This window comes from Triticum urartu, chromosome 7 (assembly GCF_003073215.2).
Source record: "Triticum urartu cultivar G1812 chromosome 7, Tu2.1, whole genome shotgun sequence".
In the NCBI taxonomy this organism is placed as follows: Eukaryota; Viridiplantae; Streptophyta; class Magnoliopsida; order Poales; family Poaceae; genus Triticum; species Triticum urartu.
In genome coordinates, this window is record NC_053028.1 from 554,980,571 (window position 1) to 554,999,230 (window position 18,660).

Sequence of the window (18,660 nt, forward strand, 5' to 3'; positions counted from 1 at the left end):
TTAGACTGGCCGGCATGTGATTCACTTCGTTCCTGTGTCTGTCCCTTCGGGGAAATGTCACGCGGTGACTTCCAGAGTCCTGCTAGCCTGCTACAGCCCGGTTCACCGGAGTCCTGCTAGCCCAGCACTACTGCACCGGAACACTTAGACTGGCCGGCATGTGATTCACTTCGTTCATGTGTCTGTCCCTTCGGGGAAATGTCACGCGGTGACTTCCGGAGTCCTGCTAGCCTGCTACAGCCCAGTTCACCGGAGTCCTGTTAGCCCAGTTGCTACAGCCCGGATTCACACGTTGATGACCGACATGCTCGATGTTGTTTCATGTATGCCTGTCCCTGTAAGTCAGTGCCACTTTGGGTTCACGACTAGTCATGTCGGCCCGGGTTCTCTGTCATATGGATGCTAGCTATACTATCATATACGTGAGCCAAAAGGCGCAAACGGTCCCGGGCCATGGTAAGGCGACACCCGTGGGAATACCGTGCGTGAGGCAGCAAAGTGATATGAGGTGTTACATGCTAGATCGGTGTGACTTAGAATCGGGGTCCCGACATTTAATCTGGGCCTCACCCAAACACACTTCTGTACTTTGTCTTGCAAAATATGTATTCAAATAGCTTGCATAGAAAATGGTGTCAAGAAAGAGCCAACTTAATCAAATGGCCTTGCTGCATATAATCGATAACCTTTAAGCTATTTGGAAGTCCATATTTCTTTTATCAAGAACCATAATAAAGTTCTTTATTTCTGAAGGCCAAATACACCCCTTGAACTCAGAATCTGCATGGAGTTCCAGTAGAAGGCAAAAGCATGAAAGCTGCCTCTAAAAGACTCCCACTTGAAGGGTCAATAAGAAAGGAATTCCTCTTGCATCATAACAAAGAACCTTCTAGGCAGGATGCAGAACCTGAATGGCTTTTTACATCTGCATAACACACTGAACATGGATGTAGTAAAAGCACGAAACCACATATTTTTAAAAGGATGTAGTAAAGGGAAAAGCACAAACATGGATGTAGTAAAGGCAAAAGCACGAAAGCTGCACCAAAGATGTAGTAAAAGCACGAAACCACATATTTTTAACCTGACTCATAAGAAGGTGCAGGAGCGCGTGGAGCTTATTGGTGGAAGTTCTCAGAAGAGTAGGAAGATGCCTTTGCGGCATCAAGCTTGTGAGTAGCTACTCTTCTACTGGAAATCCCACACACTACCCTGAATCCATGACATGGTTGCCGGATATGATTGGAATAAAGACTCACAAGAGCGACCAAAATTAGACGATGGGATTCCATGGTGTTACCTGGGAGAACAGGAGGGTGTCTACATGCAAGGACTACTGCTCCTCCTGTAGAAATCGTTTGTCCTTCTCTATTTCTCCCGTCTGATCCCTGTAACATAGATGCAGATCTCCCCTCTCAGAAATTCCATTACATGTTAGTCGAAAGCAATTCCTAGTTTCCACAAGCCAAAGTATATAACGATATACGAATATATGTAAATAAAAGTATTGCTAATGTCATAGTTTTTCATACTTCAAAAACATCCTATCATGTCAAATGGCCACAAATAATTATGTAAACATCTTATCATGTCAAATCATTGGTGACCATCCTCCTTGTGATGCATTTAAAAAAATGGAACTTCCTATCTGCACTTACATCACGGATAACATACAGCAAAATATAATTGAAATTCAATAGACTTCTACCAGATGACATGATTGTGAAGATCAGTGCAGATTTCAAAGCTCACTTTCTAACATATATTGGTATGTGATACTTGTAATCATATAGGTATGTGACGTGAGGGGAGGAGGATATATATTTGGACATATATGATTCTGTCAGAAAAAAATGTACACACAAAAACAGTACTTGCTCAATTTTTCCTCCGTACAAGCATGGTTGGTTCTCAACTGAACATGGTCAAACTGACTTGGAAGTAGTGGAAAAATAAAATGCACTTATTAGGCATGTAGAAATCTGACTTGGAAATCTTCAGTTGGTTACCTCTCGAATCATATTTCCTTCTACAAAAGCCAATTCTCTATTGAAGTTGGTAAATCTGACTTGGAAATCTTCAATTGCTGTGTTTAAGTTGCTTATTTCTTGAATCTTATTTCCTTATACAAAAGCCAACTCTACATCTGCGTAGTAAAATATAAATTTTCACCTGCAAAGAGATCAGGTCAAAGGATTTTGGTTCTGCGGACTACCAAAGTTATGTGTTAGTACTAACTTTGATCAGCATAAAATAGCATCCTATTAAGGATAATAGGAAACAATTTATTAATTACGCATGATCCTGAAAGAAAAGCACCTGGAGCTTGAAGCTGGATTGGTTCCCTGATTTGTTGGCTGTTGTAATGTCGACAGAAGCATAAAATAAATTTAGCAATCAGGGAAAGTGGGCAGTGGCACAAAGCCTGGTACCAATCTCTTTTGACCTTCTCCTGAATTCCTATGTTGTATTAAGCCAATGTAGATTGGAGAATCAGGAGTACAGGAGCATCCCGCTGGGGAGGCAGCGACCCGCGGCGGGGGCGGGTTCCCGCGGCTGGGGAGGCGGCGACCCGCGGCGGGGGCGGGCTCCCGCGGCTGGGGAGGCGGTGACCCACGGCGGGGGCGGGCTCCCGCTGCTGGGGAGGCTCCCAACGACCCGCGGCGGGGGCGGGCTCCCGGCGACCCGCGGAGGCTTCCTGTGGCTCCGGCGACGCGACGCAGCGGTGAAGGGCTGCGGTGAAGGACGCGGCTGCAGGAGGCGAACAGCACTGGAGGAGGAGGAGGTCGTACAAGAGGAGAATGAGGAGGTCGTGCGGGCGGTTTTCTTTTTACTGCGGGGCAGATTAGCGTGGTTGGTAGCGCTAAACACAGAATGATTAAGGACCATTAGATTTTGATGATGGATGGATCTGATTGTTTGGATCTGCCCTTCTCTTCCTTTTATAGTGGTAGTAGATAAATCTGAACTCATGAGCTAAAAAGATGGTAGCCGCTCGCTTAACAGAAGAATGCTTAATATTAGAAAATTCTAGAAAGATCCTCTGTATGCAAGGATGCATATGGATAAATTGTCTTTCAAGTTCAACAACGAGCAACGATATAGCATCCGCAAGACTACTAGTTTTCTGAAGAATAGACCCGCTCATGGTGGGCAAAGCACCGACACAAGTAAAGAAATCTTGAATAACTCCTTTTCCAATAATATTACCACTACCAATCCGAAACTTTTTAGTTTGTAAAATAGTGGGTTCTTCATCAGGATCAACAAAAGTATCAAAGTTTTCCATGTTATTACCACTATCCTTATCAATGATAACCTCCCCAATTTCAGGCATGATGGCAGCAAGAGGCAAGCAAAAAGAGGCGAATGGAAAAAAGGGCGAATAAAACGGCAAGGGTGAAGTGGGGGAGAGGAAAATGAGAGGCAAATGGCAAATAATGTAATGCGATGGATAAGAGTTTGTGATGGGTACTTGGTATGTCTTGACTTGATGCAACCTCCCCGGCAACGGCGCCAGAAATCCTTCTTGCTACCTCTTGAGCATGCATTGGTTTTCCTTGAAGAGGCGAACGGAAAAGAGGGCGAATAAAACGGCAAGGGTGAAGTGGGGGAGAAGAAAATGAGAGGCAAATGGCAAATAATGTAATGCGATGGATAAGAGTTTGTGATGGGTGCTTGGTATGTCTTGACTTCATGCAACCTCCCCGGCAACGGCGCCAGAAATCCTTCTTGCTACCTCTTGAGCATGCATTGGTTTTCCCTTGAAGAGGAAAGGGTGATGCGGCATAGTAGCGTAAGTATTTCCCCTTAGTTTTTGAGAACCAAGATATCAATCCAGTAGGAGATAACACACAAGTCACCTAGTACCTGCACAAACAAACAAGAACCTCGCAACCAACGCGATAAAGGGGTTGTCAATCCCTTCATGGTCACTTACGAAAGTGAGATCTGATAGAGATAATATGATAAATATTTTTGGTATTTTTATGATATAGATTGGAAAATAAAGATTGAAAAATAAATGGTAATAGAAATAGCAAGTTGATATGAAAATAATATGATGGAAGATAGACCCGGGGGCCATAGGTTTCACTAGTGGCTTCTCTCAAGATAGCATAAGTATTACGGTGGGTGAACAAATTACTGTCGAGCAATTGATAGAAAAGTGCATAATTATGAGAATATCTAGGCATGATCATGTATATAGGCATCACGTCTGCGACAAGTAGACCGAAACGATTCTGCATCTACTACTATTACTCCACACATCGACCGCTATCCAGCATGCATCTAGAGTATTAAGTTCATAAGAACAGAGTAATGCATTAGGCAAGATGACATGATGTAGAGGGATAAACTCAAGCAATATGGTATAAACCCCATATTTTTATCCTCGATGGCAATAATACAATACATGCCTTGCTGCCCCTGCTGTCACTGGGAAAAGACACCACAAGATTGAACCCAAAGCCAAGCACTTCTCCCATTGCAATCTAGTAGGCCAAAACAAACTGATAATTCGAAGAGACTTGCAAAGATATTTAAATCATGCACAAAAGAATTCAGAGAAGAATCAAATATTGTTCATAGATAATCCTGATCATAAATCCACAATTCATCGAATCTCGACAAACACACCACAAAAAGAATTACATCAAATAGATCTCCAAGAGAATCGAGGAGAACTTTGTATTGAGATCCAAAGAGAGAGAGAGAGAGAAATCCATATAGCTAATAACTATGGAACCGAAGGTCTGTGGTAAACTACTCACACATTATCGAAGAGGCTATGGTGTAACGCCCGGATAATTTGGCTACAGTAAAACTCCCCTAATGATACCATGTCATCTGCGATTACTGTTACAAATCTCGGGATAATTCGAAAACGCGTCAAATTCAAACTTAAAATTAAGGTCGACAATAAAAGTTTTCAAAATTGAAACAAAAATGTTCGGTGGACGCCAAATATTACAAAGGTAATTATGGTGCAGAAAACACATTTTTAGTAAAAGACTAAATACTTTAAAATGAAATAAAACAGAAAAGAAAAAAAGAAAGAGAAAGGAAAACCCCCCAAACCCCCCTGGGCCATCTGGCCCAGCTAACCCACCTGGCCCATCCGGCCGAACCGGCCCGCCTCCCCCTGCCGCCTCCCTTCCCTGTTCCCCCGACCCGGGTCGGAACAGGGGCGCGTCCCCGCCTCACCCTCTCGCCGGTGACGACGAGGGGATAAGGTCGCCACGCCGCGCCCCCTCGGTCTCTCCTCCCACTCGCCCCACTCTCCCCTCGGTCCCCGCGCCTTCCCCCTTAGATCCACCGCGCTCCCCCTCCTTCCCCTCCGTAACCGAGCGCCACCGCCACCATGGCTCCGGCCTAGCCATGGCCACCGTGCCCACCTCGCCGCCCCACGGTGTCTCCAAGGGCCGCCGTCGTCCGCTGCTTCGACTGGTGCTCCCCGTTGGAGACCGGAGCCACCACAATGCCCCGACGCCGCCTTCGTCTTCCTCTGCTCCGACAAACTCCGCCGCCGTTCTTCACCGACTCCGGCCGCGCCCCTGCAGCTACTAAACCCCCAAGGGCCACCGTGTGCGCCGCTCGGTGAGCCCCTGCTCCCTCCTCTCTCTCTCTCGTGCGCCCTAGCCAGCTGCCGCCGAAGTACCCGAGAGCCCGTCGCCGCGGATCGCCTTGCCGCCGTGGCCATACTCTCCGTCGTGCTTGCCTGAGCACGGCATCTTGTTCCTGGTGCCCCCAGGAACCCAACGCACCCGCTCGCGCACTGCTCCGTGGCCGCTAGCCCCTAGCTCGATGAACGCCCGAACGCATCGCCGCACGCGCCCGTCGCCGGCAGCCGTCCGGTGACCATTTGGTCCCGGGCTCATGCCTGTCGTGCTCGCACGCGCCCGTAGAGGCCTCCTGGCTGTTTAGGGTACTTGCTACCGTGCCGCAGCGCCGTTTCCCTCTCGCGGCCGAATGCCGGCGTCCGCCCCGCTCGTCACCGGTGACGCTGCGGCCCTCCTCCGGCCACGCCACCGCCCCCACTAGATGCGCCTCTGCGCGCTTGTTTGAACGAGCCCAGGCGCGCGCGGATCCGTGCCCTGTGCGCAATTTCCAGCGAACTCCGGTGGGTCTGCGCCGTGCTTTTGGTCGCCGGCGGCGAGGGCCGACCCTGCTGACCTGGCACCGCGGGTCCCACCACCTGGGCCACTGACTGGTGGGCCCAGGGCCCCCTGTTGACCTGTTGACTGGGTCAACTGCTGACTGGGCCGCCCCTATCTCACTGACCTATAGGCCCCACTTCAATAAACGAAATAAATAAAAAGAATAATTGGTTAACTAAATAGTTAGCTAATTAAAACCCTATTCTCTCACTAACTGCTGGGTCCCACCCTCTAATTAACCTGTTTAGTTAGTCTAAACCCCCTGTTAATGCCCCTGACAATGACATGTGGGTCCCACTGGACCCACCTGTCTGGTTTGACTGGTCAACCGACCAGTTGACCTGCTGACATCACTCTGATGTCATGCCTACGTCACCACACACTGTTTTGGATAATGTTCGAATTAAATATATAATTAAAATCAGAAAATGATTTAAATCTTTAGAAAATCATATCTTTTAATCCGTAACTCGGATGAAAATACTTTGTACATGAAAGTTGCTCAGAACGACGAGACGATTCCGGATACGCAACCCGTTCGTCCGCCACACCTCCCTAACCTATCGAACTCGTAACTTTCCCCCTCCGACTACTCTGCCCGAAAACGCGAAACACCGGGGATACTTTCCCGGATGTTTTCCCCCTTCACTGGTACCACCTCATACCGCTTTAGGGCACACCTAGCACCATGCTTTGTCATGTCATGCATCGTCATGCATTTGTTTGCATTATATTTATTGTTTCTTCCCCCTCTTCTCTCGCTAGACACCGAGACCGACGCCGCTGCTACCCAGTACGACTACGGTGTTGACGACCCCTCTCTCTTGCCAGAGCAACCAGGCAAGCCCCCCCCCCTTTGATCACCAGATATCGCCTACTCTTCTCTATACTGCTTGCATTAGAGTAGTGTAGCATGTTACTGCTTTTCGTTCATCCTATCCTGATGCATAGCCTGTCCTTGCTACTACTGTTGTTACCTTTACCTGCAATCCTAATGCTTAGTATAGGATGCTAGTTTATCATCATTGGCCCTACATTCTTGTCCATCTGCCATGCTATACTATCGGGCCGTGATCACTCGGGAGGTGATCACGGATATATACTATATACTTTATACATGATACATGTGATGACCAAAGTCGGGTTGGCTCGAGGAGTACCCGTAGTTGATTCACGAATTGGGGGCTGGAAGGACATACTTTCCCGACGGCCCTCTGTGTGGATCTTTGTGGCGAAGCGACAGGGCAGGTTGAGACCACCTAGTAGAGAGGTGGGCCTGGCCCTGGTCGGCGTTCGCGGTTATTTCAAAATAACACGCTTAACGAGATCTTGGTATTTGATCTGAGTCTGGCCACTGGCCTATACGCACTAACCATCTACGCGGGGACAGTTATGGGCACTCGACGTCGTGGTATCAGCCGAAGCCTTCGTGACGTCAGCGACTGAGTGGCGCGCGCCGGATTGGACTGGAACGCCTACTAGGCTAGGTCTGCTTCCGGCCGCGTTCGCAATGTGCAGGTGTGCAAAGGGCGATGGGCCCAGACCCCTGCGCCATAGGATTTAGACCGGCGTGCTGACCTCTTGTTGTGCCTAAGTAGGGCTACGACATGTTGATCTTCCGAGGCCGGGCATGACCCAGAAAAGTGTGTCCGGCCAAATGGGATCGAGCATGTTGGGTTATGTGGTGCACCCCTGCAGGGAAGTTAATCTATTCGAATAGCCGTGATCTTCGGTAACAGGATGACTTGGAGTTGTACCTTGACCTTATGACAACTAGAACCGGTTACTTAATAAAACACACCCTTCCAAGTGCCAGATACAACGGGTGATTGCTCTCTCACAGGGCAACGAGGGGAGGATCATCGGTTAGGGTTATGCTATGCGATGCTACTTGGAGGACTTCAGTCTACTCTCTTCTACATGCTGCAAGATGGAGGTGGCCAGAAGCGCAGTCTTCGACAGGATTAGCTATCCCCCTCTTATTCTGGCTTTCTGCAGTTCAGTCCATCGATATGGCCCTTTACACATTTACCCATGCATATGTAGTGTAGCTCCTTGCTTGCGAGTACTTTGGATGAGTACTCACGGTTGCTTTCTCCTTCCTTTCCCTCTATCCCTTCTACCTGGTTGTTGCAACCAGATGTTGGAGCCCAGGAGCCAGACGCCACCGTCGACGACGACTCCTACTACACCGGAGGTGCCTACTACTACGTGCTGCCCGCTGACGATAACCATGAGTAGTTAGGAGGATCCCAGGGAGGAGGCTTGCGCCTCTTTCAATCTGTATCCCAGTTTGTGCTAGCCATCTTATGGCAACTTGTTTAACTTATGTCTATACTCAGATATTGTTGCTTCTGCTGACTCATCTATGATCGAGCTCTTGTATTCGAGCCCTCGAGGCCCCTGGCTTGTAATATGATGCTTGTATGACTTATTTTATTTGTAGAGTTGTGTTGTGATATCTACCCATGAGTCCTTGATCTTGATCATACACATTTGCGTGCATGATTAGTGTACGGTCAAATCGGGGGCGCCACAAGTTGGTATCAAAGCCGACTGCCTGTAGGAATCCCCCTTCCACACTCCTTGGCCGAAGTTGAGTCTAGACATTATAAAAACTTTTACTAACATGGTTGTTTGCCGTACGGGCCCACGTCGCCATCTGGGTGGTATTAGGATCTTTTACTCCTCGATCCTTACTCTGGGTCTCTGAACTCTCTCCTACTCGGGTTAAACGATTTTACTAACTCTAACACTAGGATCCTGGACCATGTTCACCCCAAATTTGGATAAGCCCTAGTTATTCTTTAGAGTAGTATTTGAACATTATCCACATTGCCGTTTGACTCCTGTGAAAACATCTTTGTTTTCAGATGGAACCCACGAGGCTGGTCGTGCGCCACACGACGGCCATTGGTGCCTCAGGATCACCTGCTGTGTTGGTTGAGATGATGACCTATCTGGGTTATCGCTGGCACCCTGAGTACACCGTCTATGAGGAGTATCAGGACTTCAACCAGGAGCAGTACCGTGCCATCGGCCACCTCTACTCTCGGGAGTATGACTCCTCTACTGTGCTGCACACTGCTCATGGTGTTGGAGTGACTATCGATATGGCGGTCCACGATGCTGCTTATGCTGCTCTGACACGTCTTCGTGGAGAGTATCAGGAGTTGGACACCTCCCTCTTCAGGCACATTGCTATCGCATCCGATGTTGGTGCGGAGGGATACTACACTGCGGCCTACTCCACTGTCACCCGAGAGCCCTTCTACCATCAGAACCTGGTTCTGCATGCTGATGGGCTGGATAGAGCTAACCGAGCTCTTCGCCACGAGTTGTACACCACCCGTCAGCACCTGTATCGTGCTCTAACGCTGTTGCACCCCTCTGTCCGATCTGGTGATCTGTCGCGTTCTGCGATCTACCCTGCCAGGACCGTGATGCCCCAGGGCGTCGGCTGGCCAGATGTGGGAGGCTACTCTCCTGCACTTGGTCCTCTCCTGCCACCTGCGCATCGGGTTCCGCACCAGAGTATCCGCAGACCCCAGGCTACTCGCGTGGAGGTCTTCCCTTCGTGTCACTACCAGCTGTCGGGCTACACCTACCTCCGCAGTACCGCGTGGGACTGATGTAGACTTGCTTGTTAGTGTTAGATGCATTCGCCGCGAGCCTGTGTGCCGCCTATGATGTCTTAACCTATGTACCGAACTCTGTGTAACGAACTCTATGCATGATCTCTTTTGTAAGATATGCCGACTACTATGTAGTATTTATCGTGCTGCTTTCGTTGTGCATGTTTCATCATGAATGATTCTTGTTTTTTGCAAATTTCTCAATGCTGAACTACCCCTGTTAAATATTAGCAGGATGGTTAGACCAGGTGGTCGTGGTCGTGGTGGCAACGCCCCACCACCGCCTGAGTACATGGCTGGGATGATGCAACAGTTTGAGCTGAATCGTCAGTTCATGGAGAATATTATGGCTCAGTTTCCTCGCCCCAATATGAACCAGCAGCCAACCCAAGTGACTGCAGGATTTCATGCGCCTCAACCCAACCGTGTACCGCAGCTCAACTCAGCCTCTAGATGCTGATGACTGGCTCCGTGACATCACCTATGAGATGGAGTCTGCTGATGTAGCCCCTACCAACTATGTCACCTTTGCTTCCTTCTTCCTGAAAGGACCCGCAGCTCAATGGTGGGACAGCCACAGGCCTACTCTGCCAGCTGGAACAATCATCACCTGGCCAGACTTCCAAGCTGCCTTCCGTGCTCGCTTCATTCCTCAGGGAGTCATGGACCATAAGAAACGCGAGTTTCGCAACCTCACCCAAGGCAACAAGACTGTTGAAGCTTATCAGCGGGAGTTTCTTGACTTGTCCCGCTATGCTGAAGAAGACATTGCAACTGATGCACGCAGACAGGAGAAGTTCCGTGATGGCCTTCAAGCTGACATCAAGCTCGCACTTCTAGTGCATGACTTTGCTGATTTCGCCACCCTGGTGAACAAGGCCATCAATGTCGAAACTGGTCTGCAGGAATACCAGGGCTCTCACAGGCGCAACGGTGACACGGGCTCTTCTTCGGGCTCGTCCTCGCAGAAGCGCAAGATATGGATTCCCAACAGCATGTACCAGCCGAATGCACCCACCCCAAGGCAGACATATGCTGCACCTCGTCTGCCTGCTCCTCCAACTAGGCAGCCAAGACTTCCAGCTCCACCACCACAAGCTCCTGTTCCCACTCCCAATAATGGATTGTGCTTCAGGTGTGGGCAACCAGGGCACCGTGCTAGGGAATGCAACCAGAACCAGAATCAACTGGCCCTTCCAGCAACTGGCCGTGGAAGCAACCAGCCCCGCAACAACAGTACCAAGTCTTATGGTCGTGTTCATGCCAACCACGTTGATCTCAATGAAGTTCTAGACCATCCTGCTACCGTGATGGGTACACTCCTCGTAAATTCCATACCAGCATCTGTTTTATTTGATACAGGAGCATCACATTCATTCTTATCAGCTGAGTTTGCATTCATGCATGGCATTAAATACGAAGAGATGAACACTGCGATTGTGGTACACACTCCTGCGGGCCAGTGTCAAACCTCTATGGTTAGTCACAACGTTCCCGTTGAAATTGAAGGACTGGAATTCCTTGCCTCCCCCATCGTACTAAAGTCCTGTAGCATTGACCTCATTCTGGGAATGGATTGGTTGAAAGCGCATACTGCTTCTATAGTTTGCGCCACTAAGGTTGTCCATCTGCTACACCCTTCTGATGAAATAATTGCTTACCAAGCTCATCTAGTTCAGAATGCCGAGGCACGTCTTTATGCCTTGAATGCGTTGAACACTGCACCACTCGAGGGAATTGAAAACATTCCCGTCGTTCGTGAATTCCAAGATGTCTTCCCAGAAGAACTTCCGGGGATTCCCCCTGCTAGAGCTGTCGAATTCATCATCGACTTGAAACCCGGCACTACCCCTATAGCTAAACGACCCTACAAGATGCCGCCGCATGAACTCATTGAGCTTAAGGAGGAAATCGACAAATCTCTTGTCAAAGGTTTCATTCTCCCAAGTTGCTCTCCTTGGGGAGCACCTTCTCTCTTTGTTAAGAAGAAGGATGGGACAAATCGATTAGTCCAAGACTACCGTCCTATAAACCAAGCTACCATTCAGAATAAATACCCTCTTCCTCGGATCAATGATCTTTATGATCAACTGGCTGGCTCATCAGTGTTCTCCAAACTTGACTTGAGGTTGGGTTACCACCAGATCCGTGTTCGTGAGGAGGACATCCCGAAAACCGCCTTCGTGACTCGGTATGGGTCATACGAGTACACCGTCATGTCATTCGGCTTAACGAATGCTCCCGCCACCTTCTCTCGTCTGATGAATTATATACTCATGGATTACCTCGACAAGTTCGTCGTGGTTTATCTGGACGATATCCTTGTATTTTCCAAGAACGAGGAAGAACATACTGGACATTTGCGTCTTGTGCTGGAGAAGCTTCGAGAACATCAACTGTATGCTAAGTATTCCAAGTGTGAATTCTGGCTCCCCGAAGTAACCTATCTTGGGCATGTCATCTCCAAGGATGGTATTGCCGTCAACCCTGAACGAGTTCAGGCTATTCTCGGTTGGACTCCTCCGAAGAACGTCAAGCAAGTCCGAAGTTTTCTCGGTCTTGCCAGCTATTGCCGTCGATTCGTCGAGAACTTCTCCAAGATTGCCAGGCCTCTGACTAATCTGTTGCATAAGGGTGTCAAGTTCTAATGGACAGACAAGTGTCAGGAAAGTTTTCAGACGCTCAAAGACAAGTTAACCTCTGCCCCCGTGCTTGCTCCACCTGATACTAAGAAGGACTTCGTCATTTACTGCGACGCTTCCCGTCAAGGATTAGGCTGTGTCCTAATGCAAGAGCGCAGAGTGGTTGCTTATGCCTCTCGTCAACTGCGCCCTCACGAAGAAAACTACCCAGTTCACGACCTCGAGCTTGCTGCTGTCATTCATGCACTGAAGCAGTGGCGACATTACCTTCTCGGTAATCGTTGCGAGATCTTCACCGACCACCAAAGTCTGAAGTATCTGTTTACTCAGCCAGATCTGAACCTCCGCCAGCAGAGATGGATGGAGACTGTTGCAGACTTTGACGTGGGTATATCCTATACCCCCGGCAAGGCTAATGTAATGGCTGATGCCTTGAGCCGCAATTCTTACTGCAACCACCTCCAGGTTCACAAAGTTCAGCCCTCGCTTGTCGAAGAATTTAGAAAGCTGAACCTCCATATTGTTCCTCCTGGAGCACTCGCTCCCCCTCCCCCGGAGTTCCGCAAGATGAATCTTCTTGTTGTTACTAAGGGTTCTCTAAATACCCTGGCTGTCGTACCAGATCTCGTAGCTGGTATAAAGACTATTCAAGGTTATGACTCTGAAGTCCATAAGATTAAACGCCATCTAGCAGAAGGAAAGCCCTCATTCTTCACTGTCGCCGACGATGGCGCCTTGTATTTCAAAGGCCGCCTAGTGGTACCATGTTCGAAGAAAAACCTGGATAAGACTAAAAGGGTTATGCAAGAAGCTCATGATACGCCTCTGTCCATCCATCCTGGTAGTACAAAGATGTACCAGGATATTCGTCAAAGATTCTGGTGGTCTAATATGAAGCAGGACATTGCTCGTTATGTTGTTGAGTGTGACGTTTGTCGCCGTATCAAAGCAGAGCATCAAAAGCCTGCTGGAACACTGCAACCTATCTCTATTCCTGAATGGAAGTGGGACCATGTTGAAATGGACTTCGTCACTGGATTTCCCAAATCGCAGAAAGGTAATGATGCTATTCTTGTCGTCATTGACCGACTTTCCAAAGTTGCCCATTTTCTGGCGGTCAAAGAGACAATCACTGCTAGTCAGCTTGCTACTCTCTACATGGCCAGAATTGTTTCACTTCACGGTATCCCACTGGTTATCAGTTCAGACCATGGCAGCTTATTCACTTCAAGGTTTTGGGCGAGTTTCCAAGAAGCTATGGGAACTCATCTGTCGGTCAGTACTGCGTTTCATCCTCAGTCGCAAGGACAGGTTGAACGTGTCAACCAAGTTCTCGAAGACATGCTTCGAGCTTGTGTAATCTCATTCGGCAAGAAATGGGAGGAATCTCTTCCATATGCCGAGTTCTCTTATAATAATAGCTATCAAGCTAGTCTGAAGATGTCCCCCTTCGAAGTGTTATATGGACGAAAGTGTCGAACCCCTCTGAACTGGTCAGAAACTGGGGAACGTCCACTCTTCGGTCCGGATATTATCCAACAGGCCGAAGAACAAGTTCGCATTATTCGCGAGAATCTCAAGACTGCTCAGTCACGTCAGAAAAGTCAGTATGACCGTCATCACCAGGACATGGTCTATCAACCTGGCGAAAAGGCTTATCTTCGAGTTACACCAATGAAGGGTGCTCACCGCTTCGGGATCAAGGGCAAGCTAGCTCCTCGCTATATCGGTCCCTTTACTATTCTCGAAAGGCGTGGAAAAGTGGCATATCAACTGGAGCTTCCGCCGAACCTTTCACAGGTTCATGATGTGTTCCATGTGTCACAACTCCGCCGTTGCTTCAAGGATCCAATCCGAGCGGTGGATCATGAAGTGCTCGAATTGCAACAGGACCTCTCTTATAAAGAGCATCCGGTCCGCATTCTTGACCAAGCTGAACGCCGCACACGTCAGAAGGCGATCAAATTCCTCAAAGTCCAGTGGTCGAATCACTCTGAAGACGAAGCCACTTGGGAACGCGAGGACCGCCTGCGTGATGAATACCCCGCACTGTTTCCTTCTACCTCCTAAATCTCGGGACGAGATTTCTTGTAGTGGAGGAGATTTGTAACGCCCGGATAATTTGGCTAAAGTAAAACTCTCCTAATGATGCCATGTCATCTGCGATTACTGTTACTAATCTCGGGATAATTCGAAAACGCGTCAAATTCAAACTTAAAATTAAGGTCGACAATAAAAGTTTTCAAAATTGAAACAAAAATGTTCAGTGGACGCCAAATATTACAAAGGTAATTATGGTGCAGAAAACACATTTTTAGTAAAAGACTAAATACTTTTAAAATGAAATAAAACAGAAAAGAAAAAAAGAAAGAGAAAGGAAAACCCCCCAAACCCCCTGGGCCATCTGGCCCAGCTAACCCACCTGGCCCATCCGGCCGAACCGGCCCGCCTCCCCCTGCCGCCTCCCTTCCCTGTTCCCCCGACCCGGGTCGGAACAGGGGCGCGTCCCCACCGCACCCTCTCGCCGGCGATGACGAGGGGATAAGGTCGCCACGCCGCGCCCCCTCGGTCTCTCCTCCCACTCGCCCCACTCTCCCCTCGGTCCCCGCGCCTTCCCCCTCAGATCCACCGCGCTCCCCCCTCGTTCCCCTCCGTAACCGAGCGCCACCGCCGCCATGGCTCCGGCCTAGCCACGGCCACCGTGCCCACCTCGCCGCCCCACGGTGTCTCCAAGGGCCGCCGTCGTCCGCTGCTTCGACTGGTGCTCCCCCGTTGGAGACCGGAGCCACCGCAACGCCCCGACGCCGCCTTCGTCTTCCTCTGCTCCGACAAACTCCGCCGCCGTTCTTCACCGACTCCGGCCGCGCCCCTGCAGCTACTAAACCCCAGGGCCACCGTGTGCGCCGCTCGGTGAGCCCCTGCTCCCTCCTCTCTCTCTCTCTCGTGCACCCTAGCCAGCTGCCGCCGAAGTACCCGAGAGCCCGTCGCCGCGGATCGCCTCGCCGCCGTGGCATACTCTCCGTCGTGCTCGCCTGAGCACGGCATCTTGTTCCTGGTGCCCCCAGGAACCCAACGCAGCCCGCTCGCGCTTCTCCGTGGCCGCTAGCCCCTAGCTCGATGAGCGCCCGAACGCGTCGCCACACGCGCTCGTCGCCGGCAGCCGTCCGGTGACCATTTGGTCCCGGGCTCATGCCTGTCGTGCTCGCACGCGCCCGTAGAGGCCTCCTGGCCGTTTAGGGTACCCTGCCATGCCGCAGCGCCGTTTCCCTCTCACGGCCGAACGCCGGCGTCCGCCCCGCTCGTCACCGGTGACGCTGTGGCCCTCCTCCGGCCACGCCACCGCCCCCACTAGATGCGCCTCTGCGCGCTTGTTTGAACGAGCCCAGGCGCGCGCGGATCCGTGCCCTGTGCGCAATTTCCAGCGAACTCCGGTGGGTCTGCGCCGTGCTTTTGGTCGCCGGCGGCGAGGGCCGACCCTGCTGACCTGGCACCGCGGGTCCCACCACCTGGGCCACTGACTGGTGGGCCCAGGACCCCCTGTTGACCCGTTGACTGGGTCAACTGCTGACTGGGCCGCCCCTATCTCACTGACCTATAGGCCCCACTTCAATAAACGAAAGAAATAAAAAGAATAATTGGTTAACTAAATAGTTAGCTAATTAAAACCTTATTCTCTCACTAACTGCTGGGTCCCACCCTCTAATTAACCTGTTTAGTTAGTCTAAACCCCCTGTTAATGCCCCTAACAATGACATGTGGGTCCCGCTGGACCCACCTGTCTGGTTTGACTGGTCAACCGACCAGTTGACCTGCTGACATCACTCTGATGTCATGCCTACGTCACCACACACTGTTTTGGATAACGTTGGAATTAAATATATAATTAAAATCAGAAAATGATTTAATCTTTAGAAAATCATATCTTTTAATCTGTAACTCGGATGAAAATACTTTGTACATGAAAGTTGCTCAGAACGACGAGACGATTCCGGATACGCAACCCGTTCGTCTGCCACACCTCCCTAAACTATCGAACTCGTAACTTTCCCCCTCCGACTACTCTGCCCGAAAACGCGAAACACCGGGGATACTTTCTCGGATGTTTTCCCCCTTCACCGGTACCACCTCATACCGCGTTAGGGCACACCTAGCACCACGCTTTGTCATGTCATGCATCGTCATGCATTTGTTTGCATTATATTTATTGTTTCTTCCCCCTCTTCTCTCGCTAGACACCGAGACCGACGCCGCTGCTACCCAGTACGACTACGGTGTTGACGACCACTCTCTCTTGCCAGAGCAACCAGGCAAGCCCCCCCTTTGATCACCAGATATCGCCTACTCTTCTCTATACTGCTTGCATTAGAGTAGTGTAGCATGTTACTGCTTTCCGTTAATCCTATCCTGATGCATAGCCTGTCCTTGCTACTACTGTTGTTACCTTTACCTGCAATCCTAATGCTTAGTATAGGATGCTAGTTTATCATCAGTGGCCCTACATTCTTGTCCGTCTGCCATGCTATACTATCGGGCCGTGATCACTCGGGAGGTGATCACGGGTATATACTATATACTTTATACATGATACATGTGATGACTAAAGTCGGGTTGGCTCGAGGAGTACCCGCAGTTGATTCACGAATTGGGGCCTGGAAGGACATACTTTCCTGACGGCCCTCTGTGTGGATCTTTGTGGCGAAGCGACAGGGCAGGTTGAGACCACCCAGTAGAGAGGTGGGCCTGGCCCTGGTCGGTGTTCGCGCTTATTTCAAAATAACACGCTTAACGAGATCTTGGTATTTGATCTGAGTCTGGCCACTGGCCTATACGCACTAACCATCTACGTGGGGACAGTTATGGGCACTCGACGTCATGGTATCAGCCGAAGCCTTCGTGACGTCAGCGACTGAGTGGCGCGCGCCGGATTGGACTGGAACGCCTACTAGGCTAGGTCTGCTGCCGGCCGCGTTCGCAACGTGCAGGTGTGCAAAGGGCGATGGGCCCAGACCCCTGCGCCATAGGATTTAGACCGGCGTGCTGACCTCTCTGTTGTGCCTATGTAGGGTTGCAACGTGTTGATCTTCCGAGGCCGGGCATGACCCAGAAAAGTGTGTCCGGCCAAATGGGATCGAGCGTGTTGGGTTATGTGGTGCACCCCTGCAGGGAAGTTAATCTATTCGAATAGCCGTGATCTTCGGTAACAGGACGACTTGGAGTTGTACCTTGACCTTATGACAACTAGAACTAGATACTTAATAAAACACACCCTTCCAAGTGCCAGATACAACCGGTGATCGCTCTCTCACAGGGTGACGAGGGGAGGATCATCGGTTAGGGTTATGCTATGCGATGCTACTTGGAGGACTTCAGTCTACTCTCTTCTACATGCTGCAAGATGGAGGTGGCCAGAAGCGTAGTCTTCGACAGGATTAGCTATCCCCCTCTTATTTTGGCTTTCTGCAGTTCAGTCCACCGATATGGCCCTTTACACATTTACCCATGCATATGTAGTGTAGCTCCTTGCTTGCGAGTACTTTGGATGAGTACTCACGGTTGCTTTCTCCTTCCTTTCCCTCTATCCCTTCTACCTGGTTGTCGCAACTAGATGTTGGAGCCCAGGAGCCAGACGCCACCGTCGACGACGACTCCTACTACACCGGAGGTGCCTACTACTACGTGCTGCCCGCTGACGACGACCAAGAGTAGTTAGGAGGATCCCAGGCAGGAGGCTTGCGCCTCTTTCGATCTGTATCCCAGTTTGTGCTAGCCATCTTATGGCAACTTGTTTAACTTATGTCTATACTCAGATATTGTTGCTTCTGCTGACTCGTCTATGATCGAGCTCTTGTATTCGAGCCCTCGAGGCCCCTGGCTTGTAATATGATGCTTGTATGACTTATTTTATTTGTAGAGTTGTGTTGTGATATCTACCCGTGAGTCCTTGATCTTGATCGTACACATTTGCGTGCATGATTAGTGTACGGTCAAATCGGGGGCGCCACATATGGTGTTGATGTAGAAGCCCTCCGTGATCGATTCCCCCTCCGGCGGAGCTCCGGAAAAGGCCCCAAGATGGGATCTCTTGGGTACAGAAGGTTGCAACGGTGGAAATAGGGTTTCGTGGTGCTCTTGGATGTTTTCTGGGTATATGGGTATATATAGGAGGAAGAAGTATGTCAGTGGAGCTGCGAGGGGCCCATGAGGGGGGGGCGCCCCCTGCCT

At 50.0% G+C, this 18,660-nt stretch overlaps 1 long non-coding RNA gene across 3 annotated transcripts; it reads right to left on the bottom strand.

The window, feature by feature from the left end:
* Window positions 1–669: 669 nt before the first annotated feature.
* Window positions 670–2,783, bottom strand: LOC125522221. Of its 3 annotated transcripts, none has more exons than XR_007289694.1 (3): window positions 2,010–2,783; window positions 1,301–1,388; window positions 670–1,212 (listed from the first exon to the last, which is right to left on the bottom strand). It is a non-coding gene; the product is annotated as an uncharacterized LOC125522221 (long non-coding RNA). The 3 variants fall into 3 exon arrangements; XR_007289695.1 differs by having other exon boundaries at window positions 670–925; window positions 1,085–1,388; XR_007289693.1 differs by having other exon boundaries at window positions 670–1,388.
* Window positions 2,784–18,660: the final 15,877 nt, after the last annotated feature.